Here is a 26358-nt window from a genome sequence, read left to right as displayed (position 1 = left end):
CAATTTTTAATTGGATTGTTGGTTTTTTTTGTTGTTGAGCTGTATGAGTTCTTTGTATATTTTGGATATTAACCTCTTATCTGATATATGGTTTGCAAATATCTTCTCCCAATGGTTAGGGTGTTTTTTCATTTTGTTGATGGTTTCCTTTGCTGTGCAGAAGCTTTTTAGTTTGATGTAGTCCCATTTGTTCATTTTTTCTTGTTTCCCTTGCTCGGTCAGACATGGTACTTGAAAATATGCTGCTAAGACCGATGTCAAAGAGCATACTGCCTATGTTTTCTTCTAGAAGTTTAATGGTTTTGGGTCTTACATTCAAGTCTTTAATCCATTTTGAGTTGATTTTTGTGCATGGTGTAAGGGAATGGTCTACTTTCATTCTTTTGCATGTGGCTGTCCAGTTTTCCTACCACCATTTATTGAAGAGACTCTCCTTTCTCCATAGTATGCTGTTGGCTCCCTTGTAGAATATTAGCTGTCCATAAATGTGTGGGTTTACTTCTGGGCTCTCGATTCTGTTCCATTGATCTGTGTGTCTGTTTTTGTGCCAGTACCATGCTGTTTTGGTTACTATGGCTTTGTAGTATATTTTGAAATCAGGGAGTATGATACCTTCAGCTTTGTTCTTTTTTCTTGGGAATCCTTTGGCTCTTTGGGATCTTTTGCTGTTCCGTATAAATTTTAGGATTCTTTGTTCTATTTCTGTGAAAAATGTTGTTGGAACTTTGATAAGGATTGCGTTGTATCTATAGATTGCTTTAGGAAGTATGGACATTTTAATGATGTTAATTCTTCCAATCCAAGAGCATGGAATATCTTTTCATTTCTTTGTGTCTTTGTTGATTTTTTTCAACAATGTTTTATAGTTTTCTGTGTACAGATCTTTCACCTCTTTGGTTAAGTTTATTCCTAGGTATTTTATTCTTTTTGTTGCAATTGTAAATGGGATTGTATTCTTAATTTCTCTTTCCGCTACTTCATTTTTAGTATATAGAAATGCAACCGATTTTTGCATGTTGATTTTGTATCCCGCAACTTGACTGTATTCGTTTATTGTTTCCAAAAGCTTTTTTAGTGGATTCTTTAGGGTTTTCTATATATACAATCATGTCATCTGCAAAGAGTGGCAGTTTCACCTCTTCTTTTCCAATATGGATCCCTTTTATTTCTTTTTCTTGCCTGATTGCTCTGGCTAGGACTTCCAATACTATGTTAAATAAGAGTGGTGACAGTGGGCATCCTTGTCTGGTTCCTGTTCTTAGAGGGATAGCTTTCACTTTTTCTCCATTGAGAATGATATTTGCAGGGCCACCCTGTGGCCGAGTGGTTAAGTTCTCCCGCTCCGCTTCCGGCAGCCCAGGGTTTGGATCCTGGGTGAGGATATAGCACTGCTCATTAGGCCATGCTGAGGCGGCGTCCCACATGCCACAACTAGAAGGACCCACAACTAAAATATACAACTACATACAGGGGGGCTTTGGGGAGGGAAAAAGTAAAGTAGGAAAAAAAAAAGATTGGCAACAGTTGTTAACTCAGGTGCCAATCTTTAAAAAAAAAATTGAAAAAAATGATATTTGCTGTGGGTTTGTCATATATGGCCTTTATTATGTTGCAGTATTTTCCTTCTATACCCATTTCATTTAGAGTTTTTATCATAAATGGATGCTATATCTTGTCAAATGCTTTCTCAGCATCTATTGATGCGATCATGTGATTTTTAGTTTTCATTTTGTTAATGTGGTGTATCACATTGATAGATTTGCAGATGTTGAACCATCCCTGAATCCCTGGAATGAAACTCACTTGATGATGACGTATGATCTTTTTAATGTATTGTTGTATTCGATTTGCTAGTAAAAAATGGCAATTTTGTATGGTTCAACCTAATATCTCATTGGGTCAGTTCTGCATATCTTCCTTTTTCAACTCCATCACTCTTTTTTAAAATACACTTTTTCTGCTTATCCTCAGTTTTTTTTCTCTGACAAATTTAGTGTCTCTTTGTCAGATTTTCCCTGTTACAGGGAAACTGTGTCCCCCTAGAGTTCATGTGTTTAAGCCCTAACCCTTAATGTGACTGTATATGGAGACAGGACCTTTAAGGAAGTAATGAAGGTTAAATGAGGTCGTAAGTGTGGGGCCCTGATCCGATAGGACTGGTGTTCTTATAAGAAGAGGAGAGACACCAGAGGGCATGTGCACAGAAGAAAGGCCGAGTGAAGACACAGCAAGACAGTGGCCATCTACAAGCCAAGCAGAGAGGTATCACCAGAAACTGACCCTGCCAGCACCCAGACCTGTGAGAGATAAATGTTATTTAGGCGATCTAGTCTGTGGCACTTTGTTATGGCAGCCTGGGTAGACTAAGATATGCACTCACCCCCATAATTTTGCTGTTTTTGTTAGGATCATCTGAATCTCTAGATCAATTTAGGAAGAATTGAGATCTTTAAAATATTAGTTTTCATATACAAAAAGGCATAGTTTTCCATTCAATCAAATTTTCTCTCATGTTATTCATTAGAGTTTTAAAACTTTATATATTGAGGGTATGCGTATTTGTTCTAACTTATTTCTAGGGTTTCTTCTTCTTTTTTTTGGGTATATGTTACTGTTGATATTTTAAATGGATTTTTCTTCTGTTTCATTTACTTTTAAAAATTATGTTTACATATTTATTAAATACATATATTTGCTAATATATATATTGTTTAAAGACTGAGATAGCTCAAAGGTCACATTACAAACCCCTCAGCCCTCTGTGCCCCTTGCCTGCTTTCTGGAGTCAACCACTTGCCCCTCTTTTGGCTGATTGTTTTACATCTACCTCTGCATTTCTACAAAGTACACTGTACTGCTAGTTCCTGACTTTTTGGTTTTAGGTGTTATCCACTGACTTCTTGATGTGGAGGCTGACAATTTAGTCCTCTTTCTACTCCCCTTTTCTTGGATGAACTCATGCTTCCCATCGCATCTCCTCCAAATGTGGTTATGACATATTATTTTTGAATCAATATTCAGTGTCTCTATTATTTTGATTATGTAAACATTATTTACAACTCAGTAATTTCATAAATTAAGATGAATTAATTTTCCTTCTTGCACTGTTTTTTCTCCTGTAGTTAATAACTCTCTTAATTTTGTTAACTGAGTTTTTCTCTATATTGATTACTACTGCAACCCCACATTCTTCCTTGGGTGTATATATCTCCTCTCAATATGCTCAGAAAACTCAGGTATTTTCCATATCAGGTTTTATCAAGGAAGTTGTTCCTGGAGCCTCCTGACCGGCTCCAATCTAGAGAGGCTGCTTTCTCAGCCTGCTGACACCACATCTTGGGAATTCCCCTCATCTTTCTCTTGCTTTGGGTCTCCTGTGTTCTGGATGCCTCCTCATCTTCTCTTTTTGGCCTACTGCCTCATTTGGTAAAACCCATCCTCTAGGAACTTCCTGAAGAAAGTTCCATGGGAGAAACATTGGAAATGCTTAGAGGCCTGGAATCATGGTAGTAGGGATGAAGAGGAACAGTGCAGGGTAGGGAAAAAGGTCCGCTTAAAATCATGATAATATATGCCAAGATAAGAACAAGAGGAGCATGGGCTCTGCACCACCTGCTTTCCAGTGGTGTGGACTTGGACACGTTCCTCAGCCTCTCAGTATCTATTTCCTTATCTGTAAAACAGGAATTGTGATACTAACTACCTCATAGTTCCTGGCACACAGTAAGTGCTATATAAGTATTGACCATTATTCTCAACTTTGGCTGTGTGTATACAACTAAGAATGAGGCACAAACAAGCTTATTAACAAACTGGCTTCATCATGGGGTGACCTGGCTGGTCCATTTTGATAGCTTTCCTCTGGGGCCAGGCAGATTGTCCAGAGAAGGCTCTATGATCTCCTGCATGGAGGCAGAAAGCCTGGCTGCCAGAAATTTGGGGCTCAAGAGAGAGAGGCAGCTTAGATAGAGGGAGGGTCTCAGTATTCCACACATAAACTTTCTCTTAATCTTTGTTTTCAGTATGGTACCCTCGCCTTTAGCACCCTGTGCTGTCTCCTGGCCCAGATACCTTTGTGTTATTCTCTGAAGAACATAGACATTGTGACCACTGCTGGGTGGGAGAGGAGCCACTGCACAGACACTTTCAGCGAGAGATGAAATGAGTTTACTTCCTTTTAAACATACTTTCAATTGCTTCTCTTGTTTCCAGCTCTCTATAAGCCCACTTAAACCATCTTTTCTGGTGCTTTAATTCTTGAGTTTTGTGGGAATTTGATGGTGTAAATCAAGTGGCACATTTCCTATCCCACATCTGGCTTAAAAGTCCATTTCCTCAGGTTTAGTCAGTTAGTTACTACTTAGCATCCACCTCCAGCTGCCAAAATATCCTTGTTTCTATCATCTCTCCTATCATCTTTGTCTTCATGGGTTTATGACATTAAAAAAAACAAGCTTTTACTGTGTTACATAGAGATTTCAAGAAGGAGTACAGACAAATGAGGGTGTTCAATTATCTACCTTTATCCTCCACATTTTCTACCTGGATATAGTTGCTACAGGTAGAAATCCAGTTTGTATGATATTAATATAACCACTCCAGCTTTCTTTTGATTAATGTTAACATGGTATATATTTTTCTATCCTATTAATCTATTTGTGTCTTTGTATTTGAAGTGCGTTTCTTGTAGGCAGCACATAGTTGGGTCTTGCTTTTTTATTCAATTTGATAATATTTGCCTTTTAATAGGGGTAATTAGACTGCTTACATTTAATGTGATGATTGCTTTAGTGTTTACAGTATACAGCGTTAACTATCTTTAAGTGTACTTACACAGTTCACATGCAGTCTTAAATCTTATGATAGTGTACTGCCATCCTCTCCCTTCTGGCCTTTAGTGCTATTGGTGTCATACCTTTTAGTTCTACACATGTTATAAACCTCACTATACATTGTTATTATTTTTGTTAATAAGAACAAAACTGTATATACTTACTCATGTAGTTACAGTTTCTGACCCTCTTCATTTCTTTGTGTAGATCCAGATTTCCCTATGGTGTCAATTTCATTCTTCCTCAAGGACTTCCCTTAACATTTCTTGTAGTGCAGGGCTGGTAATGAAGTCTTTTAGCTTTTTGTTTCTCAAAAAAAGAATCTATATTTTTGAAAAAATATTTTTGCTGGATATAGAACTTTAGTTTATTTATAGCTTTAATCCAACCGGAATTTATATTTGTGTGTGAGGGTGATTAAAGTCCATTTTTTTGAACAATAAGCCTAGCATTAAAACTCCAGCTTCTGTGAAATTGATGGAACCCTATCTTAGCTGAGTCTTCTTTTGGTTTCTGTTCTACTCAGTGTGAATCTCTTTTTCTCACTGTCTTTTCTTTCAAGAAAGAAACTTAACTTTAAAGATATTACTTTATTGTCTTTTTTCTTCCATTGTCTCAGATAAGAAATCTGCTGTATTCCTTATCTTTGTAATATGTCTTTTTACTCTGGTTGCTTTTAGGATTGTCTTTTTATCACTGATTGTGAGAAATTTAATTATGATGAGCCTCGGTATAGTTTTCCTTATGTTTCTTGAGCTTGAGGTTTATTGAGCTTCTTGGATCTGTGGGTTTATAGTTTTGATCAAATTTGGATTTTTTTTTACCATTATTCCTTCAGATACATTTTCTCTACTCATTTCATTTTTTGTGTGTTCTTTTCTTTTTTTCATTGTTTTATTTTAGGTAGATTCTATATCTTCAAGATCACTAATCTTTTCATCTGCAGTGTCTAATATGCTGTTAATCCCATCTGGTATATTTTTCATTTTATTATGTCACACATTGTAGTTTTCATTGCTCTAAGTTCAATTTGCCTCTATTTTATATCTTCCATGTAACAAATTTCTTTTCTTACTTTTGCTGAGGAAGATTCACCCTGAGCTAACATCTGTGCCAATCTTCCTTTATTTTGTATGTGGGTTGCCACCACAGCATGACCATCAACAAGTCATGTAGGTCCATGCCCGGGAACTGAACCTGGGCTGCCAAAGCAGGGTGCTCTGATTTAACCACTAGGCCATGGGGCCAGCCTCCCATATAACTAATTTTTGAAAAGATACAATGCATTTATAACTATTTTAGTGTCCTTGTTTGCTTATTCTAATATTTTGTCAGTTCTGAGTCTGTTAATTGGTTCATTTTCTTTCTCATTATGGGTTCTGCTTCTTTGTCTGTTGGTAATTTTTGATTCGATGCCAGTCATTGCCAGTCATTTGTTGGGTGCTAGATTTTTTTTTTTTAAGTTGTGCATTTTGGTGAGGAAGATTGGCCCTGAACTAACATCTGTTGCCAATCTTCCTCTTTTTTTTTCTTCCCAAAGCCCCAGTATATAGTTGTATATCATAGTTGTGAGTCCTTCTAGTTCTTCCATGTGGAATGCCACCACAGCATTGTTTGATGAGCGGTGTGTAAGTCTGCCCAGGATCTGAGCCAGCAAACCCCAGGCCGTTGGAGTGGAGCATGCGAACTTAACCACTATGCCACTGGGCAGGCCCCAGGTCCTAGATATTTTTATATTCCTATGAATATTCTTGAGCTTTGTTCTGAGATGCAGTTAAGCTACTTGGAAGCAGTCTAATCTATTTGGGTCTTTCTTTTTAGATTTGTTAGGTAGGGTTGGAACAGTGTTTAATTTCAGACAAATTATCCCCCCTTACCAACTCAAGGCCCTCTGAGTACTCTACCCAATAGCTCTTGAGTTGTGAGGTTCTCCAACCTGTCTGGTGGGAACAGGCACTGCTCCTGGCACTGTGTGAACACAAGGTGCTATTTCCTCCGATCCTTTCTCCAGGCTTGGGTTGGTTTCCTCGCATGTGTGTGCTGAACATGCAAGGGAGACCCTGTGCGGGTCTGTAGTTCTCTCTCTGTGAAGCTCTTTCCTATCTGGTACTCTGCCTTGCCAAGTCTAGTTGCCTTGGTACCTTCAGCTTTGTCTCCTCAACTTAGGAAGTCCTGGATTCTCCTGACATCCCTCTCCCTGCCCCCTGGCTGAAGAGGCCACCAGTAAGCTGGGGCAATCATAGGGGTTACCTCATTTATTTCCTACTTCTCAGGGATCACTGTCCTCCATTGCCTGTTGCAGTGCCTTGAAAACCTTTGTTTCATCTTTTTGATCCATTTTGTTGTTGTTGGTTCAGACAAGAGGGTAAATCAGGATCTTGTTACTCCCTGTTTGTCAGAAGTGGAAGTCAACTTGCAATATATAGACAGTAATAGTAGTTCTTTCAAAGGGATAAATTGTGCTAATAGTTATAAAGGGCTTAGTCTAGAGCCTGGCAGATAGTAACTACTCAATTAGTGTTAGATATCGTACTAATACTACTGCTATTCCTACTGCTGCTACTCTTGCTGTTAGTAATTATCTCATGGATATTATCTCAGGGATAATATGTGTTGCTTAATGTAAAGTGCTTAATGTAAAGGGCCTGGCAGTTAGTACATACTCAATTAATATCACTTCTCCTCCTCCTCCTTTTCCTATACTGTTGCTATGGCTTCTATCCTATTGCTACAGTAACTGTTACTATTACTACAATGTAACTAACAACATTGGCCTCAAAAACAAAAAATTTCACTGTCATGTAACAGAACCTGACCAACCTCTTCTGAGGGGTTGTGATTAAGGGCTTATCTGAGGAGTGGAGTGCACGTGAATCCTCTAGTCCAAGCCCTGGTGTACTGATCCAGGGGAAGTCACTGCACCATATGGTTGTGAGTCCTCTTTGGTCTGGGAGACGCCTTCCCCTGAAAGAAAACTTCAAAATTCAGCTTCTATGTTATATGGTCGCCTCAACATAGTTTATGCCTTCCTTCTTTCCCCTATTACCTCATCCCAACGTCCTGGAGTTGAGAGGAGAGGGACAGGAAAGGGAGCTAGCATCTCCTGAGGGAGTATACCAGAAACTCTGCTAGATGTTAAAATGGCTATTTTGTTTAACATTTGAACCTTAATTTCCTCAACTGTAAAATAAGGATAATAGTACCAATCTTGTGTGGTTCTTATGAAAATGAATTTTAAAAATGTAAAAGGGTCTTGGATATTATTTAGAATTACCTGTATTTAATAAATTTTATCTACGATTATTGTCTTCACAAAAATCCTACAACGTAGTTAGTATTATTGTTTTCTTTTGATGGATAGGTAAAATGTTGTTTACATAAGACGACTGTTGGAGCCAACATCAGACCCACAGTGATGACAAGCCCATCCCTAATGCTATTCACTCATTCATGCATCAGGGATTTGTTGAGGTCCCTCCATCTTCCAGGCCTGGGGAACACAGGTTTCTGCTCTCATGGAGCACAAAGTACAGACTCTAAACTTAAAAGTGCAATAAACTATCACAGGAACAGTCGTAGAAATATGTGTGGAAGGCACTGATTTTACACGATTTTGGGAAAGAGGAAACTGTCACTAAATGCTTCACTTGGACTAAATCTTGAGACATGTTAGTGTTTGCCCAATGGAAAGGAGAAGAAGTGCTTTATGAGCAGAGGGAATAGCATGAATAAAGGCCAAAAAGCATAAAATTGCCAGATTATTAGTATAAATGGAATGTGAAATACCAGTAGGGCTGGATGAGAAAATGGTCTGGAGTAGGTGGTTCTTGATGCCAAGAAAGGAGTTGGAATTTTATCTCGTAGGCCATGGGGAGTCACTGAAGGATTTTAAACTGGAAAGTACCTAAGCTAGTTTTGCAGCAATATTTTAAGTCAAAATAAAGTAAATTAACATATTCCTATGGTAACAAACCAAATACAGGCATACCTTGCTTTAGAGCTCTTCGCAGATATTGCATTTTTATTTTTTTTCTGCTCTGCATTTCTTTTTTCTTTTTTTTCATTTAGGTAGCTTTGGTTTATAACATCATATAGATTTCAGATGTCCATCATTATACTTCAAATTCTGTTTAGACTACATCATGTTCCCCACCCAAAAACTAATTACTGTCACTGTATACATGTGCCCAGTCACCCCTTGCACTGTCTTCCTGCCCTCCTCCCCCTCCCGTAATTACCAATCTGTCCTCTGTAACTATGTGTACAGATATTGCATTTTTTATAAATTGAAGGTTTGTAGCAACCCTGTGTTGAGCAAGTCTATTGGCACTGAAGGCTCAGATGACAGTTAGCATTTTTTAGTAATAAAGTATTTTTTAATTAAAGTATGTACATTGTTTCTTAGACATAATGCTACTGCACACTTAATGGACTACAATATAGTGTAAACATAATTGTATATGCACTGGGAAACCAAAAAATTCGTGTGACTCACTTTATTGCGACATTCATTTTATTGTGGTGGCCTGGAACTGAACACGCAGTGTCTCCGAGGGGGGCCTGGAGTACCTATTTGGGGATGAGGGACTCAGTTGCGTGGTGCAGTGTAGAGTAGTGTAGTGGGTAGAGTTTTTCATACTGTTGTCTCTGCAGGTGGCGTTCTCTCCTGACCAGGATGCTCTCTGTGATAAATGATTGCTAGTGAGCAAGTGTCACTTCAGGGGGAGGGTAGGAAGCCAGAACCTGGGTGTAGATTCCCCAGATCCCTGAATGAGTAGAGGCTGAATCTGCAGCCTCACCCACCACAGGGGGCCCAAGTTCAGTTTCCTTTAATAAACAACCTTGTCAACTCTTGTTGAAAGATGCCCAGTCAAAAGCTTCTTGAGGGCTGTGCACTGGGGGGAGTCTTTCTTCATTCTGATTTAGCTGTTAGTTAACTCGCTCTCACTCACTTTTTAACTCCAAAGATGTTGAAATGTCCTTTTCACAAATGCCGTTTTTCTTCATTAGTATAGATTCATACTGTTTTTATGACTATTACAATTTAACATTTAAGTTTTACCTTCTTGAACTAGAATCCTGATTTTTTTTTAAAAAGGTTCATTTTGTCTGTAGTGGGGATAACTGGAAAAGAGTGGCCTGGCTGTAGAGAGCCTATCCAGAGAGTACTGACTGTGTGGTCCAGGTGAAATGGTGGGGCCTGAGTCAAGGGGAGCAACGGGTGTGGAAGGAAGGGAAGGACCCGGAGACGTTAGTGAGCAGCTCTCACGGATGAGGCACAGGAGACAAGGGAGGGGTGGGAGTGTGCGGTGACTGCCAGATTTTAGACACGGCCGACTGGGTTTGTGGCAACATGTGAGGAGAAATGAGCTTGAAGCAGAATATAAGGAGATAAATTTTGGACAGTTTGGATTTGTGGCTCTATTGAGACATCCTGATTGTTATTTTTGTCTAGAACTGCTGCTTAGGAGGGATGTACAGAAAAAAATATAGATTCGTGAGTCATCAGCATATGACTTTCAATGACAATGTGTGGTGCTGGGCATCTCCAAGAGCACCTTCAGGTTCCACGATTCCCTAGAAGGACTTGCAGAACTCAGAAAAGCCATTATACTCATGGTTATGGTTTGTTACAGTGAAAGGAGGAGATGAAAAGCAACAAAGGAAAAACTGTGAGGGCAGAGCCTGGGCATAAGCTTCCAGTTGTCCCCTCCTGAGGATTCGTGCAGATAGCACTTACTTATCCCTCTAGTGATGTGACAGGGATGTGTGACAACACATATGAAGGGCTGCCAACTGGGAATCTCACAAGAGCCATGGTGTCCAGGGTTTTTTTTGGATAAGTCACATAGGCATAGGATGCCCACATGACTGACCTTAGCCACTCAATTTTCAGCTCTGTCAGAGGTCAAACCGATACCGCATGACCCAAGATGCCCACTATAAATCTTTGTTAGCATAAACTATCTGGCATGGCCTGATGCCACAGAAAAACAGACACTTACCAGCAGGATATTCTAAGAGCTTAGAGGTTGTCTTCTATGAGACAGGCAAGGGCCAGAACTTTCTTTGGAATGTGCAGGGTTTGAAGATCCCAGACCTGCTGAATCAACTCTTTCGTGCACACGTGGGGTTGGATGAAGTCACTGGGATGGCTACGTAGCAGGAAAAGAGAAGAGGGCCATGGGCATACTGGAGAGCATCCCAGCCTCTTAGGGGTAGCCAGAGAAACTGAATCTGTCAAGGGGGCCTTGGGAGAAATGTCGGAGAGGTAGGAGGACAGCCTATAAGGAGTATATATTGTCCCAGAGGTGGAGGGAGCAAGGAAACCATAACAAATAGGACAGGGAATTCAGGTAAGAGAATCTTTGGTAAACAGACCCATTGGATTTAGCAATTATGGAGTTAGTGCCACTTTTAAGAGAATTTTTCCATCAGAGGGGTTGGGGCTGGAAGTCTGACTGTCACAGGCTGGAAATGTTAGGAGAAGGAGACAAGGAATGCAGATAAATATTTTGAGCCGTTTGATTGTGAAGGGAAGGAGAATGATAAGGTGGCAGCTAGAAGGGAAGAGCAGGTCAAGAAAAGTATTTATTTAACCATGAGAAACATGGGGAGACTTGAGTATGTTTATAGATTGTGGGAAAGAAGCTGGAAATAAGAGTGAGTGTGAGAGAAAGAGAGAGAGAAGGATGACTTGAAAATATAGGAGAGAGAAGACATGCGGGGAGGGAGTGCCTGGCCTGTGGGGGAGAGTGGTGAGGAGGAGCTGCTTTAGGGAAGAGGAGAGGGAACTGAATGCCAGCACAGCTGAGGCACGTAAGGAAGTTACTAACTGGTCTATTCCATCATAGTGTGTAGGCTGGAAAGCGAGTCCTGATTCTGAATGCCGTTGAGTAGGTATGTGGGGATGAGGAAGTAAGAAGACTGTAAGGAGAGCAGATTATGATAAAAGGGCTGTTGAGAGTTTAGCTAAGTTACTCCCTGGTATGGCTGCCTTGGCATCCATTTTGTTCGGCCAAGTGGCCTACAGGGACTGTAAACTGCCACTAGCCCTCTAATGCCAGCACATACTCTAGATAGCATCCTGAAGAGTCACCAGCCAAGTAAGTTCCCAGTATGATTTCCCTCACAGCCCTGTGATCAACAGTCTCCCCTGCCTCCCAGGGTCTGTGTGCCTCGTGCACCCCTTAGAGAAGACCCCCATGGGGCTTACGAAAATCCAGCTCTTTTGGATTGAACTGACCTTTCCAGCCCTGGCCAGGACCTCCAAAGCACTCCACCCATGGACCCTAATGAAGGCACGTCCCCCTGATTCCGCTGCTCTCTCTGTCTGTACTCTGCCTTGACCTCCCTGTGTGGCCACTCAGGGTACGCCGTGAACTTCTTCCAGGACTTGTGAGCCATAAACTTTCCTCTTTAAATTTCCCTGTGGTCTCTCGTTGAACCGTGGCTCACCATCTGACACCCTGTGCTCCACTTAACAAATGTTAATTTAACCAAGTCACAATAGGAGCAGAGCATAGAGTTTTGGAGGTTCTGTGTGGTGACCTCCAAAGTCTAGGGTGCGGCCCGGAATGGGTAGGTGGAGTTCACTGGAGTCCAGGGGTTAAGAAGTGTTGAAGGTTAGGGATCGGAATGGGTCATCCACAGGATGATCTCTTTTTTGGACAAATCCAATACTGTACCTGATGGAGAGGAAGGTGCTGGACTGGAAGCTCCCCTGGTTGGTTTTCTGGAAGCTGATGGTAATGTCTTCTTTCAAGTACAATATGGCAGCGGGGATGACTTAGATCATAACTATCAGAAAGCCAAAAGTAAACTGGCTTAAACACCGTGGAAATTCGTGAGACAATCAGCTTCAGGGCCAGCTAAATCAAGAGAATCCAGGTCTATTTCTGTATCATTCTCTCAGCCTGGCTGTCCTCTGTATGTGGGATTAATTCTTTTAAAAAAATTGACCATGTTAACCATTTTTAAGTGTACAGTTCAGTGGCATTAAGTACACTCACATCGTTGTGCAGCCATTACCACTGTCTCTGTACCCATTAAACAATAGTTTCCCATTTCTCCCTCCCCACAGCCTCTGGCAGCCACCCTTCTACTTTCCGTCTCTATGAATTTGACTACTCTAGGAACCCTGCAAGTGGAACCAAACAATATTAGTCCTTTCGTGTCTAGCTTATTTCAATTACCACAATGTCCTCAAGGTTCATCCATGTTGTTGCATGTGTCAGATTTCCTTCTGTCTTAAGGCTGAATTATATTCCCTTGTATGTAAATACCACATTGTGTTTATCCATTCATCCATTGCTGGGCACTTAGGCAGCTTCCACCTTCTGGCCATTGTAAATAATGCTATGAAGAGGCCCTGCTTTCATTCTTTTGACATATACCTAGAGATGGAGTTGCTGGATCATATGGTAATTGTATCTTTAATTTTTTGAGGAACCACCGGACTTTTCCATTGCTGCTACACCATTTTACATCCCCACCAACGGTGGGCTTAATTCTTAAGCTGCTTTCCTCCTTGTGGCTACTGTGCCAGGCTCTACCTCCTCATACTATGATGTCAGAGGAAGGCCGGAAGCTCTTTGTCCAGCATTCTAAGCAGGAGTTGTGAGACATGCCCTGCTTGGGCTCCTCAGGTCATGTGGCTAACCCTGAGCCAATGGCTGGTCAAGGGAACCACGTGAACTGGTGGGCTTCAGACAACCTGGCCCACCCTCGTCCTGGGGGCAGAGTCAATATCCCCCTAAGTACATTTGCTGCATGGAGCTTCTAGCGGGAACTGCTGATACAAAGAGTTCACGCCTCAGTATATCAGGTAAAAAGGCATTTTCACGTACATATATGTGGTGGGACCATTCTCCTGAAATCTGGATTCTTTTTACCTTGCCACGTTATTTTTGTCTCCTTGCTTAACTGAAGCATAGATATTTCTCTGACATTTAGAGTCTGATGATGCAGGGTTAGGAAAAAGGCTGACTTGTTTTAAAACATGGTTTTCTTTTATTAACTTTACAATGGAAGGGGAACTTTTGCCAAACATCAAGACTTTTCTTCAGTGTGTCGTCTACAACGGGAGAAGGCATGTTGGCCAGGTTCCCCCAGTCTCAGAAAAGAGAACTGCACTTCCATCCTTGGAAGGCTGTTTGTTTACTGGTGGCAGATGGCAACTTCTAGGCTCTGGGCTAAATAGTTGCACTCTTTTGCTTGCAGCCCAGGCTGGGCAGCACGGGCCACCTTCCTACAGTCACTTGGATGATTTAAGATCGTGTTAGGAAAGAATGCAGATGCCAGTTTCCAGGTCCACATTCAAACAAAAATTTGAAGGGAAAGCCCTTGGAAACAAATGTGCCTGGCCTTTCAGAAGTGAAAGGTCAGCTGGTTACAGCCAAGCTCTGAGCCCATTTTGAAGGTTTCATTGTTAATCAGGACTGCCTCTGTGAAAATGAATTTTCCTGTGAAAATTCAGACACTGCAGCTGTTCTCCCAGCACCGGCAAGGGGAACATGGAACCCAGATATGGAATAAAGAGTTGATCCCACTTAGAGAGCTCAGGTGCTCTGTGGACACTGGTTGCCAGGTTGGTACCGTCCTGTCTGCCTCAGAGGCCTGGGCTAGCTGAGGATATGGTGGCCTGAGAGCCACCTCACAGCAGTGTGCACACACAGGGTGGAGGTGGGGGGTCCCTCTCTCCCCGCTTGGCTGGGAAGGCAGGCCTGTTCAGTGCCTACCGCTCTGAGAGGGGGCACTCCTTTTTTTACCTTTGAGAATGAAGTGCCCTGGGCCCTGGGATGCCCAGGCTCCTCATGAGCATCTCCTCCTGCCTGTATAGGGGCAGCTGCCAGGTGCTCGAGTTTGCGAGGGGCCAGGACAGACCCCACTTCTGTTTCCTTTGGTTCCATATTCCCAGGCTTCCCGGCTGGCAGCTTAAATAGTGGCCGACTAGTGGCGAGCCCTAAACAGTCAGTCCTGAAGGAGGCTCTGTGCAGGGACCCTGCTAGGGCTGGTGCATGGAACATAGCCATGTGGGCCTCCTTACCCTGGCTCAGGGCCGTGGAGGGGGACCTGCCTTCCACAGGGGGCCCAGGATGCTTTGACCTCCAAGTTGCCGGCCCAGTGGCCTTGGCTTTGTGTGGCTCCGGGCAGGCGGGCCTTTCTTCATGGAGGCCTCTCAGGGCAGCAGAGAAAGGACCCCAGTCCCGTTTCCCACCCTCAAAAAACAGGGACTTTGACTTCCCTGGGTGTTCCAGGCTCTTCTTGTTTCAGCAGGAGGATCCTGTGCGTTTGATCTAAATCTGGTCTCCCGCTGGAGAGACCCAAACAATCTAAGTCAAAACAGTATTAACAGGAAACCTGTCTCTTAAGGCCAAGAATGCAACCAAAATAGCTCCAAGTCTTTAATTCTGACAGTAGCACCCTTTGCGGGAGGAATTTACCTGAGAGAAACAATAAGTGGAACTCAGGCCCCAAATTTTCTGGCCTGCAGGGCCTGTGAAGTGCAGGGAATGTGGCCTGCTGAGTGGCCTGACACAGCGAGGCCTGGGACCACCGTGGGCCTGGACCACTGAGGTGCACCTGAGCACAGACAGCTGGGGGTTCCAGCTCCCACCAGACAAGGCCACCTGGAGAGCCAGGCAAAGAAAAAATGTGCTTTCATGCAGTGAACTGACCAAGTATTTTCGTTTGGTGGAGTGAATTGAGAATTTTAGGAGGAAAAAAATCCTGGTTGTTTTTCAAAGAAAGCACTGTTTGTCACTGGTGAATATTTGTGAACTCAAAACACTACAAAGAGAAAAATCACTATAATCTTACAATATGGAGACAACTGCAGTAAATGCTTTGTGGGAACTGTCGATGCAAATAATCCATGATCAATCTATACATCAAAATTGGGGTGAGTTTATTATGAGCCAGATCTGAGGACTAGCCTGGGGCCTTCCTAAAGAAGGGCACCAAAGAAGTGGGGTGTAGAGTGGTTACATACTGTCTTGGAACAAAGCGCATACATCACATATGATCGGCATCTCCTTTTTACAATAGTTGTGAGATTGCTTTGCTGGCAGAGCAGGTCAGTGGTAACAGGGTGAGCACAGCAAGTTGGCAATTAATCCTTGATTTAGGGAGAGATGCTTATCCTTAAAGAAATGCTGATATGCGGGGAAGTTACATCCCTATCTTTAAGGGCATCATTCTGGTCTTTGGGACATAGTAAATATTTAAAGCAGATGTACAATGCATGCACAACAGGCCACGTCAGGCCCTTTTGGAAAAACAAGGTCAGGCCCAAATTAGTTTTAAACCAAATGGCTTCCTCATATACTCCAGTATATCCTATTGCTTTTCATTTATTTATCAGAACTTTCAATATTTCCTTTATTTATACACACACACTTTTTAATGGTTTGTGCACCTCCTGTTTTAGCCCCTTGATCCCCTGTTTTCCTTTCCTACATGCAATCACTGCTGCCAGCTTCTAAAGATACTCTCTGCACATACAAGCAGATACATCCTTATTCATTTATCTTTTCATATGTAAGTAGTAGCACAGCAAAATATTTTCTGGAAGTTGCTTTTTTTTTTAACTTGACAATTTATCTTGGAGAGCCTTCCATATCTGCTTCATTCTTTTAAAAAGTTGCATAATATTCCATGATATGATTGCACCATCATTTACTCAGAACCCTGTTATGAACATTTACATTGTTTCCAGACTTTTGATGTTAAAAAAAATACCATTTCTCACTTGCTAGAAGCAGCAGTGTTGGGTCAAAGGATTTCCCATGTTGAGAGCCATTGCCAGATTGCTCTCCACGGAGCTAGTGTCAGTTGGCATGCCCACCTACAACACACATGAGGCTGTTTATTTTCCCATAATGTTGATCACACAGCTTGCTTTCACAATTTTTGAATTTTGCCGATTTCATAAGTGACAAATGTCACTGCAGTTTTCCTTTGCCTTTCTTTTAGGAGTCAGATTGAAACTGTTCGGCCGTCTTTGAGAGCATTTGCATTTTCGTTCTGGGAACCCTCCATGTTACTTGCTCACTCCTCTGCTGGGCTGTTGATATCTCTCTTTCTCTCCACCCTTTTTGAGAACGAGGTCTTTATTTTTTGGCCACTGCTCCTTTTCTTCCTCCCAGTCCAAAGAGAATGGAAGCTAAAGAGCTGCTCGCACACAGAGCTTCTTTTCTTCTTTTTGATCCCCAGCCTCACAGACTGTCTGCTTCCTGCAAATATGGCTTTCCCGTGCGATCCTCCTTCAGCCTGGTCTCCGATGCTCCCTCGCCACGACCAAACCAGGCCCAGGTGCTCCTACCACCAGCCATGCCCCCAGCTCCTTTGGAAGGAATCAAGAGATAATGGGTCATGCACCTCGATTTGTACCACTCGCTCAGGAGAACTCTGCTTCTGCAGATTTTTATTTAAAAATAAAAAGATTTGCAGCTGCAGCCATTTTCTTTGTATGTTGTCTTGTCTTTGACCTGAAATGCTTCCAGAAAACCTCCCTATTTTGTGCTTCATAATTCCAGAATTTTCCTAGTGTTTCCAGGATGGAGTTTACGGTTGTGTTTATTGCTTTAGTGTGATTTCTTAAAGGTGAAAGGGGAAATGCTGACTTTTCCTCCTGCCTCTACATTCACACTTTCTACGTAATTTTGCACTAAGTATCTCTGGTTTATCACTAGATTAAAGCTTGTTCAACAAAAATTATCTACGTATGAGATGAATATTGTTTCTTCTCTTATAGTTAACAAAGAACACTGTCATTTTTTCCTCTATAAAGAAATTTTTAATTTTTTTCCTTTCTACTATAGATAGAAATCACATATACAGAGTTATATTCCCATCACACCCAAAACAGAAAACAACAGATGACATGAATAAGGTGATATATGTCTGTTATAAGCGTAAATGTGTGGGATAAATCAGCAACAAAGAGAACTGTGCAAAGCAAACATACAAACCTCTCCTAAACTTGGGGAATCCCGAAGACACATATTAAAAATTGACTTTTATTGGTTGAGTTTTCATAGTGTGTAAATATATTTCATGAAGATAGTATAAGATGCAGTTCAGCGCAGGCCCTCTAACTTTCCAGTTCTTTTATTCCAATCACACATTTTCCAGGCACTATTTCCTTTGCTAAAGACTTGTTGATATGTTTTATATCCAGAGATCTTTAAAGAGCATTCTTCCTAGGGCAAAAAAAAAAAAAAAAATATATATAAAGGACCCTGCTGCTCCCTTGTGCACAGCAGATATTTTAGAATGCTCGTTTTCCTCACAGACCCTAAACATCTATCCTGATAAAAGACATGAGATATAACTTTTAGCTACTTGGTATAATTTTTTATAGATTTCTAGAATGCATTTTCTTTAAAAATTTTTCTGTTGCTACCCAACCAAGTCTTCAAGAGGCTAATCAGAGACATTCGAAGGGCCTGAGCTTACAAGGGGATGGATAAGTGTGGATTGATTTGTTCAACTCCTTTTCCAGCCTCCTGCTAGTGCACAGTCCTGTGTTCAGAACACAGAAAGCTAAAAACCCTATTTCCCAGTTGCCATTGCACTGGGACCCCTGACGGGCTGTATGGCCCACCAGTCAGACGTACCGGTGTGAGACTTCAATTTGGAATCGAGACGGGAGGCGAGCGAAGCATGGCGTGGGGGATCCTTTTGCTGAAAGCGTGGCGGCAAAGGAAGCACGTTTTGGAACCAGCAACTCCTAACAGTCAAAATAATGTTCAAAAGTCACCACAAGCAACTCTTTGTACAGATATGTTACCAACCAGCTAGTTAATTAGGCTTGTCTCAGATTGCTTTGGGAATTGTTTTTGATTTTCATCTTTTTTTAGAATGTAAAACGTGTTATGTTCCCAAAGTCAAAGCTCTGTAACCAGGTGTCTTCTGAGAAGTCTAGTTTCCATTCCTGCCCTCTCTACCTCATTTCTCCTTCCCTCTTTATGTAACACATTTTAAAAATCAACTTTTGGTTTCTTTTTCGAGTACTTCATTTTGCAACCAGGAGAAGATGCATTTATATTTATATTTCCCTATGTTTTCTACAGAAAAGGTAGATATTGTATTTAGTGTTATGCTTCTTGCTCTTTTTCCCATGTCAGGTTAGGAGACAGTTTCACACCAGGCTGTGGCACGCAGGGCCGCTCCCATTCTCTTGTCCAGCTGCCCTGCCCACTGGCGTCAGCACGAGGCAGAGCGGGGACACCGCCAGCCCCCGCTCAGTGAGACGCTGGTTTTGCAGGGAGTGATATATATATGAAATCATATCGGTCAAATCAGTATCCTCGCTTCTTCCTTAACTGAATATTTTCTAACGGCAGAAATAGGTGTCAGATTTTGTCAAATGGAAATGGAAACTGTGCCTGTTATTTTAATAAAGAGAATTTAACACGAAGAATTGTTAACTAATTGAAAAGACAAAAGGGACCCCTAAGGTATCTGAGAGGCAGCAGAAACTGTAGGAAGCAGCTACCACACCTACGGCTGGGAGAGCACAGGGAAGAGCAGGGACCCCAGGGATGTCAGACCTCCGGGAAGGCGTCCACTGCTTGGCTGAGGAGGGGCTCCGAGGAGCCGGACCTACACCTCTGGGGAGGGGACACCGGCCAGCTGGAGCAGCAGGCCCCGGAAAAGTAGCAAACTGAATTCAAAAGCTGTTACTGGAACAAACCACTACATCTGAGGTGAAGAGACAATTTTGGGATGATATGTGGCAAGAGGAGAGAGCAGACAGGAAGGGGAAATCTCTCAGCCTCCCACTCCCCAGGCTTGCGCTCTCCCCATAGCGCCCCCTACTGGCCGACCCTGAGGAGGTGCAGTGGGCCAAGCAGGAAGGTGGTTTGCAGGGTCCCACCACCCAACAGAGACAGAAGGTTGGGCTTGAAGCTAAGGGACAACAGCTGGATAACTGGCACAACATCGGTGGAAATGACGAGTTTTCTTCTTAGAGATATGGATATCATGAATTACATTCTAATGTAATCAAGCTTTCTAATACTGATTTCTTTCCTGGAATGAATCCTACTTGGTCACGATGAATTATTTTCTTAATATACTGTTTACTCATATTTTAATATTTTTTATATCAGCATTTATAAGTGAAATTGGACTATAGTTTTCTTTCTTTCTTTTTTTTTGTGAGGAAGATTGGCCCAGAGCTAACATCTGTTGTCAATCTTCCTCTTTTTGCTTGAGGAAGATTGTTGCTGTGCTAACATCTGTGCCAGTCTTCCTCTGTTTTATGTGGGATGCCGTGACAGCATGGCTTGATGAGCCGTGCTAGGTCTGTGCCTGGGATCCAAACCTTCGAACCCTGGGCTGCTGAAGGGGAGTGTGTGAACTTAACCACTAGGCCACCAGGCCAACCCTATAGTTTTCTTTTTAAGGCAATATTTATCAGATATTGATATCTATGTTGTTTGCTTCATAAAAAGAATTGTTGGAAATTGTAGCTCTTTCCCCATGTTCTGTAACAGTTTAAGCAGCAGTGGAGTTGTCTGACTTTAAAGGATTGCTGCATTCCCCAGTGCAGTCATCAGGGCCTGGTGTGTTATTTGAAGAGAACAGATTTGCAATTTTCTCCATAACTTCTATAGTAATTGATGTCTTCAAATTTTTTTATCTCTAAAGGTTCAGATTTGGTAAATTATATTTTCCTAAAAGTTCATTATTTGATTTCGGTTGTCAAATTTGTTTGCATAAAGTTAGTCTGCTATTGTCTTAAATATTAAAAAAATTCTCTATTTCAATGGCAATTTCTTCCTTGTCTCATTTTGTTTGTATATTTGTGCCATCTTTTTTTCTTGCTAGCGTTTCTCCATTTTGTGGATTTTTTTCCCAAAGCAACAGCTTATTGACGTGTTTATTAGTTGTATTGCTTTTTCGTTTTCTAATTCAATGTCTGATCTTTATCCTTAGTAATTTACCTCTTCTGTTGTATTACATTAGTTTTCATTCCTATTTATTTTTATTGATACAGATGTTTAATACTGGTTTTTTTTTTCTCTGAGTACAGCTGAACTGTGTTCTGTAGGCTTGAGCATGTGAGCATATGTCTGCATATTTCTCCTGTCATCTCCTATAATTTCTGCTTGGCAAACTTGATGTGTTATCAGATGCATAAATATTAATAACTGTTATATATTCATTATGAATTATAGCTGTTAGCATTAAAAAGTGTCTTTCTTCATCCCATTTATTGCTTTTTGGCTAGAATTCTACTTTGTCTGATACCAAGATATGCCTAGTGTGAATTTTCTCATCTTTTGACTTTTGCCCTTTCTGAAGCTCTTTGCTTACAGAACCAGAGAATCTTTCACTCTCTTAACAGTGTCTTTGAAGAGGAGAAGTTTTTAATTTTGATGAGGTCAAATTCATCAATGTTTTCCTTTGTAGATCACGGTAAGCAATCTTTGTCTAAATCAAGGTCACGAAGATTTTCTCTTATGTTTCTTCTAGAAGTTTTGTAGCTTCAGGTTTAAAATTTGTCTGTGATCTATTTTGAGTTAACTTTTGCATATGGTGCAAAGAATGGATCAGGTTATTATTTTTATTATTTCGCCTAAGACTAGCCAATTGTTTCAGCCCCATTTGCTGGAATAATTATCTTTTAGCCATTGTAATGTCTTTGCATCTTGGTTGAAAATCAACTGTCCATATGGGTCAATTTCAGGTCTCTCTGTTCTGTTACACTGATCTCTTTTTTGTGTCTTTATACCAATACCACACTGTCTTGGTTATTATAACTTTATAATAATAGTGAATCAGGTCCTTCGTTTTCCAAGTTGTTCTGGCTGCTCTCTGTCCTTTGCATTTCCATATCAATTTTACAATCATTGCCCATTTCTCCAAAAAGCTGACTAGGATTTTGAGTTGGATAGCGTGCTGTATTTATAGATCAATTTGAGAAGAATTGACATCTCAACAATATTGAATCTTCTCACTCATATCTCTCCATTTATTTACATCTTCTGTAATCTCCTTCAGCAATGTTTTGTAGTTTTCAGTGTATAGGTCTTATATTTCTTCTCATGTATTTCTTAGTATTTCATAATTTTATGCTATTGTTAATGGATTTGTTTTTTAATTTCAAGTTCTGATTTTTCGTTGCTAGTATATAGAAATATGATTGATTCTTTTTGTGTGTGTGTGAGGAAAATTGGCCCTGAGCTAATTTGTTGCCAATCTTCCTCCTTTTGCTTGAGGAAGATTGTTGCTGAGCTAACACCTGTGCCCATCTTCCTCTGTTTCATGTGGGAGGCCGCCACAGTGGCATTGATGAGCAGTGTGAAGGTCCATGCCTGGGATCTGAACCAGTGAACCCTGGGCTGCCGAAATGGAGTGTTCGAACTTCACCACCATGCCACCAGGCCAGTCCCATGACTGATTTTTTAATGTTGATTTTGTATTTCACAAACTTAATAAACTTTTATTAGTTCTAGGAATTTTTTTTGTAGATCCATAGGAATGTCTGGATGTATGATCATGTTTTCTGCAAATAAAGACAGTTTTTATTCTTCCTTTACAATCTGGATGCCTTTTCTTCTCTTCCTTGGTCTATTGTATTGGCTAGCATTTCCTGTACAATGTTGAACAGACATGGTGAGGGCAGACATTCTTGGCTTGTTCCCCGCCTTGGGGGGAAAGCATGTATGTTTTCACCAATAAGTGTGCTGTTGGCTGTAGATCTTTTTCCAATAGATGCCCTTGATCAAGTTGAGGAAGTTCCCTTCTATGCCTAGTTTGCTGAGAGTTTTTGCCAGGAATGGACATTGAATGTGTCAAATGTTGTTTCTGCGTCCATTGAATATTCATTGTTTTTCTTTTTTAATTTGTTAATATGGTGAATTATATTGATTTATTTTTGCATATTAAATCAGCTTTGAATTCCTGGAAGGAACCCCACTGGGTCATGATATATTATTCTTTATATTTATTACTGGACTCAGTTTGCTATGTTTTAAAAAGAAGCGTTGCGTCTGTGCTCATGAGGGATATTGAATTGTACTTTTATTGTAATGCCTAAGTTGTTTTGGGATGAGAGTAATACCGGCTTCACTGAATGAATGGGGAAGTATTCCCTCTTATTAAATTATCTGGAAACATTTGTGTAGAATTGGTATTATTTCTTCCTTAAATGTTTGATAGAATTTACCAGTGATAGATTTCACCAGTCTCCTGGACCTGGAGTTTTATTTGTGGGAAGATTTTTAACCACAAATTCAGTTTCTTTATAGATATAGGGTTTTATTTTTTTCAGATGAATATTTTTTCATCTATTTTTTTCTGGATTTAGTTGTGGCAGTATGGGTCTTTCAAGGAAATTGTCCATTTCCCTGAAGTTGCCCAATTTATTGGCATAAAATTGCTCATAATATCTCCTTATTATTTCTCTAATATCTGTAGAATTTGTAATGATGCCACCTCTCTCATTCCTGATATTGAGAATTTTTTATCTTCTTTTTTTATTAGTCTGTCTAGAAGTTTATAAATTTCATTGCTCTTCTCGAAAAACTAATTTTTGATTTCATTACATTTTCTTCATTGTTTTTGTTTACTATTTTATTCATTTTTTTGTTCTGATCTTGATTATTTCCTTGACTTTGCTTACTTTGGGTTTAATTTGCTCTTCTTTTTCTAACTTTTAAAGATAGAAGCTGAGATAACTGATTTGAAACTTTTCTTCTTTTCCAATATAAGCATTTATTGCTATAAATTACCACCTACATACTGCTTTAGTGGCTTTCCAGAAATTGTGATATATTGTGTTTTCATCGTCATTCAGTTTGAAATATTTTCTAATTGTCTTTTAGTTTCTTTTTTGTGCCATTGGTTATTTAGAAATGTGTTGTTTAGTTTCTAAATATTTGAGAATTTTCCAGAGATCTCTCTGTTACTGATTTTAATTTAATTATTTTATGGTTAGAAAACATTTGACAGAAATTGAATTCTTTTAAATATATTAAACTTATTTTATGGCCCAGAATATGGTCTTTCATGACTATTCTGTGTGCACTTGGAAAGAATGTGTGTTCTGCTATTGTTTGGTGGACCATTAATGTCAATTAGGTAACGTTAGTTGATAGTCTTATTCAGGTCTTCTAAATCTTTACTGACTTTCTGTCTCTTTGTTCTATTAATTATTGAGAGAGGGATATTATAGTCTTTGATTATAATGGCTTCATATATTTTGAGACTGTGATTAAGTGCATAAATATTTAGGATTGTTATGTCTTCATGATGAATTGACCCTTTTATTAATATGAAATAACTATCTTTATCTTTAGAAATGTTCTTTGCACTGAAATGTACTTTGCCTTATATTAACATAGATAGTTCAACTTTTTTTGATTAGTGCTAGCATGATATATGTTTTCCATTCTTTTTATGTTACTATTTGTATGACTATTTTTGTTTCTATCTGTATCTTTGTGTATTTTGAAACTATGTAATTAAGTCCACAAACATTTAGGATTTTTGTATTTCTTGATGAATTGATCCATTTATCACATTGAAATACCTTTTTTTTAAATCTCTGGTAGTATGCTTTGCTCTGAAATTTCTTTTGTCTGATATTAACACAGTTATAGACTCATCAGCTTTCTTTTGGATCAGTGTTAGCATGGTATATCATCTTCTATTACTTTACTTTTAATCTATTTGTGTCTTTCTATATAAAGTATGTTTCTTGAGGGCAGTATATAATTGAGTTTGCTTTTTTGATTTAATCTGACAATTTCTGTCTTCTAATTGGGATATTTAGACCATTTACATTTAATGTTATTATTGTTATTGTTAGATTTAAATCTATCATCTTATTTGTTTTCTATTTGTTCTATCTGTTTTTGTTCTCCCTTTCTTCTTTTACTGACTTTTTTGGATTAAATATTTTATATGATTCCATTTCATACAAATGTTGGTTTACTAGTGATCGCTCTTTTGTTATTTTAGTGGTTACTTTAGATATAGCATATAACTTTAACTTATCACAGACTACCTTCAAGTAATATTATACCACTTAATGAGTACTATAAGAACCTTATGGTACTATCCTTCCATTTCTCTCCTCCTGGTCTTGTGCTATTATTGTCATACATTTTATATTTACATGTTATATAAACCTGACACTACATTATTATTATATTTGTTTAAAGTATAAACATATTTATCTTTATCTTTCATAAAGATATTTTAAAGATGCTTTAAATAATAATTTTTGAATAATAACAGTCTTACATATTTTATTCATGTTGGTAAAACTTTCAATGTTCTTCATACAGTTGTACAGATCTACATTTTCATCTAGTGTCATTTTCCTTCTGATGAAGAACTTCCTTTATCATTTTGATATTATGAATCTGCTGGTGATAAATGATAAACTTTATATACCTGAAAAAGTCTTTTTTTTGCCCTCAGTTTTAAAACATAATTGTGCTGGATATAGAATTCTAGGTTGGCCATTTTTTCCTTTTGTATTTTAAAGATTTGCTTCTCTGAATTCTTGCTTGAGTAGTTTTCAATAAGAAATATGTTGTTATCCTTATAAGAATATCCAATAAGAAATATGTTGTTTATCTGTATGTCACATGTCTTTTCTTCTCTGGCTACTTTAAAAATTTTCTCTTTGTCACTGATTTATGATTTATGTGCCTTAGTGTAGTTTTCTTCATGCTTCTTGTGCTTGGGGTTCATTCAATTTCTTAGATCTGTGAGTTTATAGTTTTCATTAAATTTGGAAAATTGCAGCAATGATTTCGTCAAATATTTTTTATCTTTACTCCTCTCTCTCCTCTCCTTTAGGGTCTTCATTTACACGTATACCAGGCTTGAAATTGCCCCACAGCTTACTTATGATGTGTTCATTGTTTTTTATTTTCTCTGTTTCATTTTGGATCACATCTATTGTTTGTTGAAGTGGTTTGTTTCCTTGTGGAGATTTCCAGTGTTTGAGTTTGCTAATTTCCTCTCTAATCCCTGTATTTTGTGTAAATTACCAGTCAAGTCTGGAGGCTTGACAGATTCAGATTCAATTTTTTTGGCAACAATACTTCATAGGTAGTGTTGTGTACTTCCTTTAGGATTCACATAATGCCTGAGTTTTTCTTTTGATGTTAACAAACTTTGACAATCATCACTATCAGTCCATATGTCAGTCTATTTCCAGTAGCTTTCTCATGAATGACTCAAGGGAATAATATTTCTTAAGTTCTTGCTTTTCTGTAAGAGATTGTCTTACAGAAGATTAGTTTTGCTGGATGTAAAATCCTTAGCTTCCTTCCTTTCCTGGAGTACCTTAAATATGTCACTCCATTGTCATTTGGGACGAAGTGTTGCTATTTAAAATGTCTTATGCCACTCTGATTTCTTTTCTCTTTTAAGTGACTTGGTATTTTTGTCTGGATAACAAAATAATTCTTTGAAGTTTAATGCTCCTTTCTCATTTTCAACCACTGTTTTCATATTGGCCTCTCTTGCTTTCTAAGTTGGTATCTGTTGG

At 39.6% G+C, this 26358-nt stretch overlaps 1 long non-coding RNA gene across 2 annotated transcripts; it reads right to left on the bottom strand.

Moving 5' to 3' along the window:
- Window positions 1-9327: 9327 nt before the first annotated feature.
- LOC111774456 (uncharacterized) lies at window positions 9328-13417 on the bottom strand. 2 transcript variants are annotated; one of them, XR_002809460.2, is made up of 4 exons: window positions 13229-13417; window positions 12521-12632; window positions 10838-10987; window positions 9328-9514 (listed from the first exon to the last, which is right to left on the bottom strand). It is a non-coding gene; the product is annotated as an uncharacterized lncRNA (long non-coding RNA). The 2 variants fall into 2 exon arrangements; XR_011437680.1 differs by having other exon boundaries at window positions 12079-12632; window positions 13229-13369.
- Window positions 13418-26358: the final 12941 nt, after the last annotated feature.

This window comes from Equus caballus, chromosome 1 (assembly GCF_041296265.1).
Source record: "Equus caballus isolate H_3958 breed thoroughbred chromosome 1, TB-T2T, whole genome shotgun sequence".
In the NCBI taxonomy this organism is placed as follows: Eukaryota; Metazoa; Chordata; class Mammalia; order Perissodactyla; family Equidae; genus Equus; species Equus caballus.
This window is presented reverse-complemented; position numbering and strand designations above follow the sequence as displayed.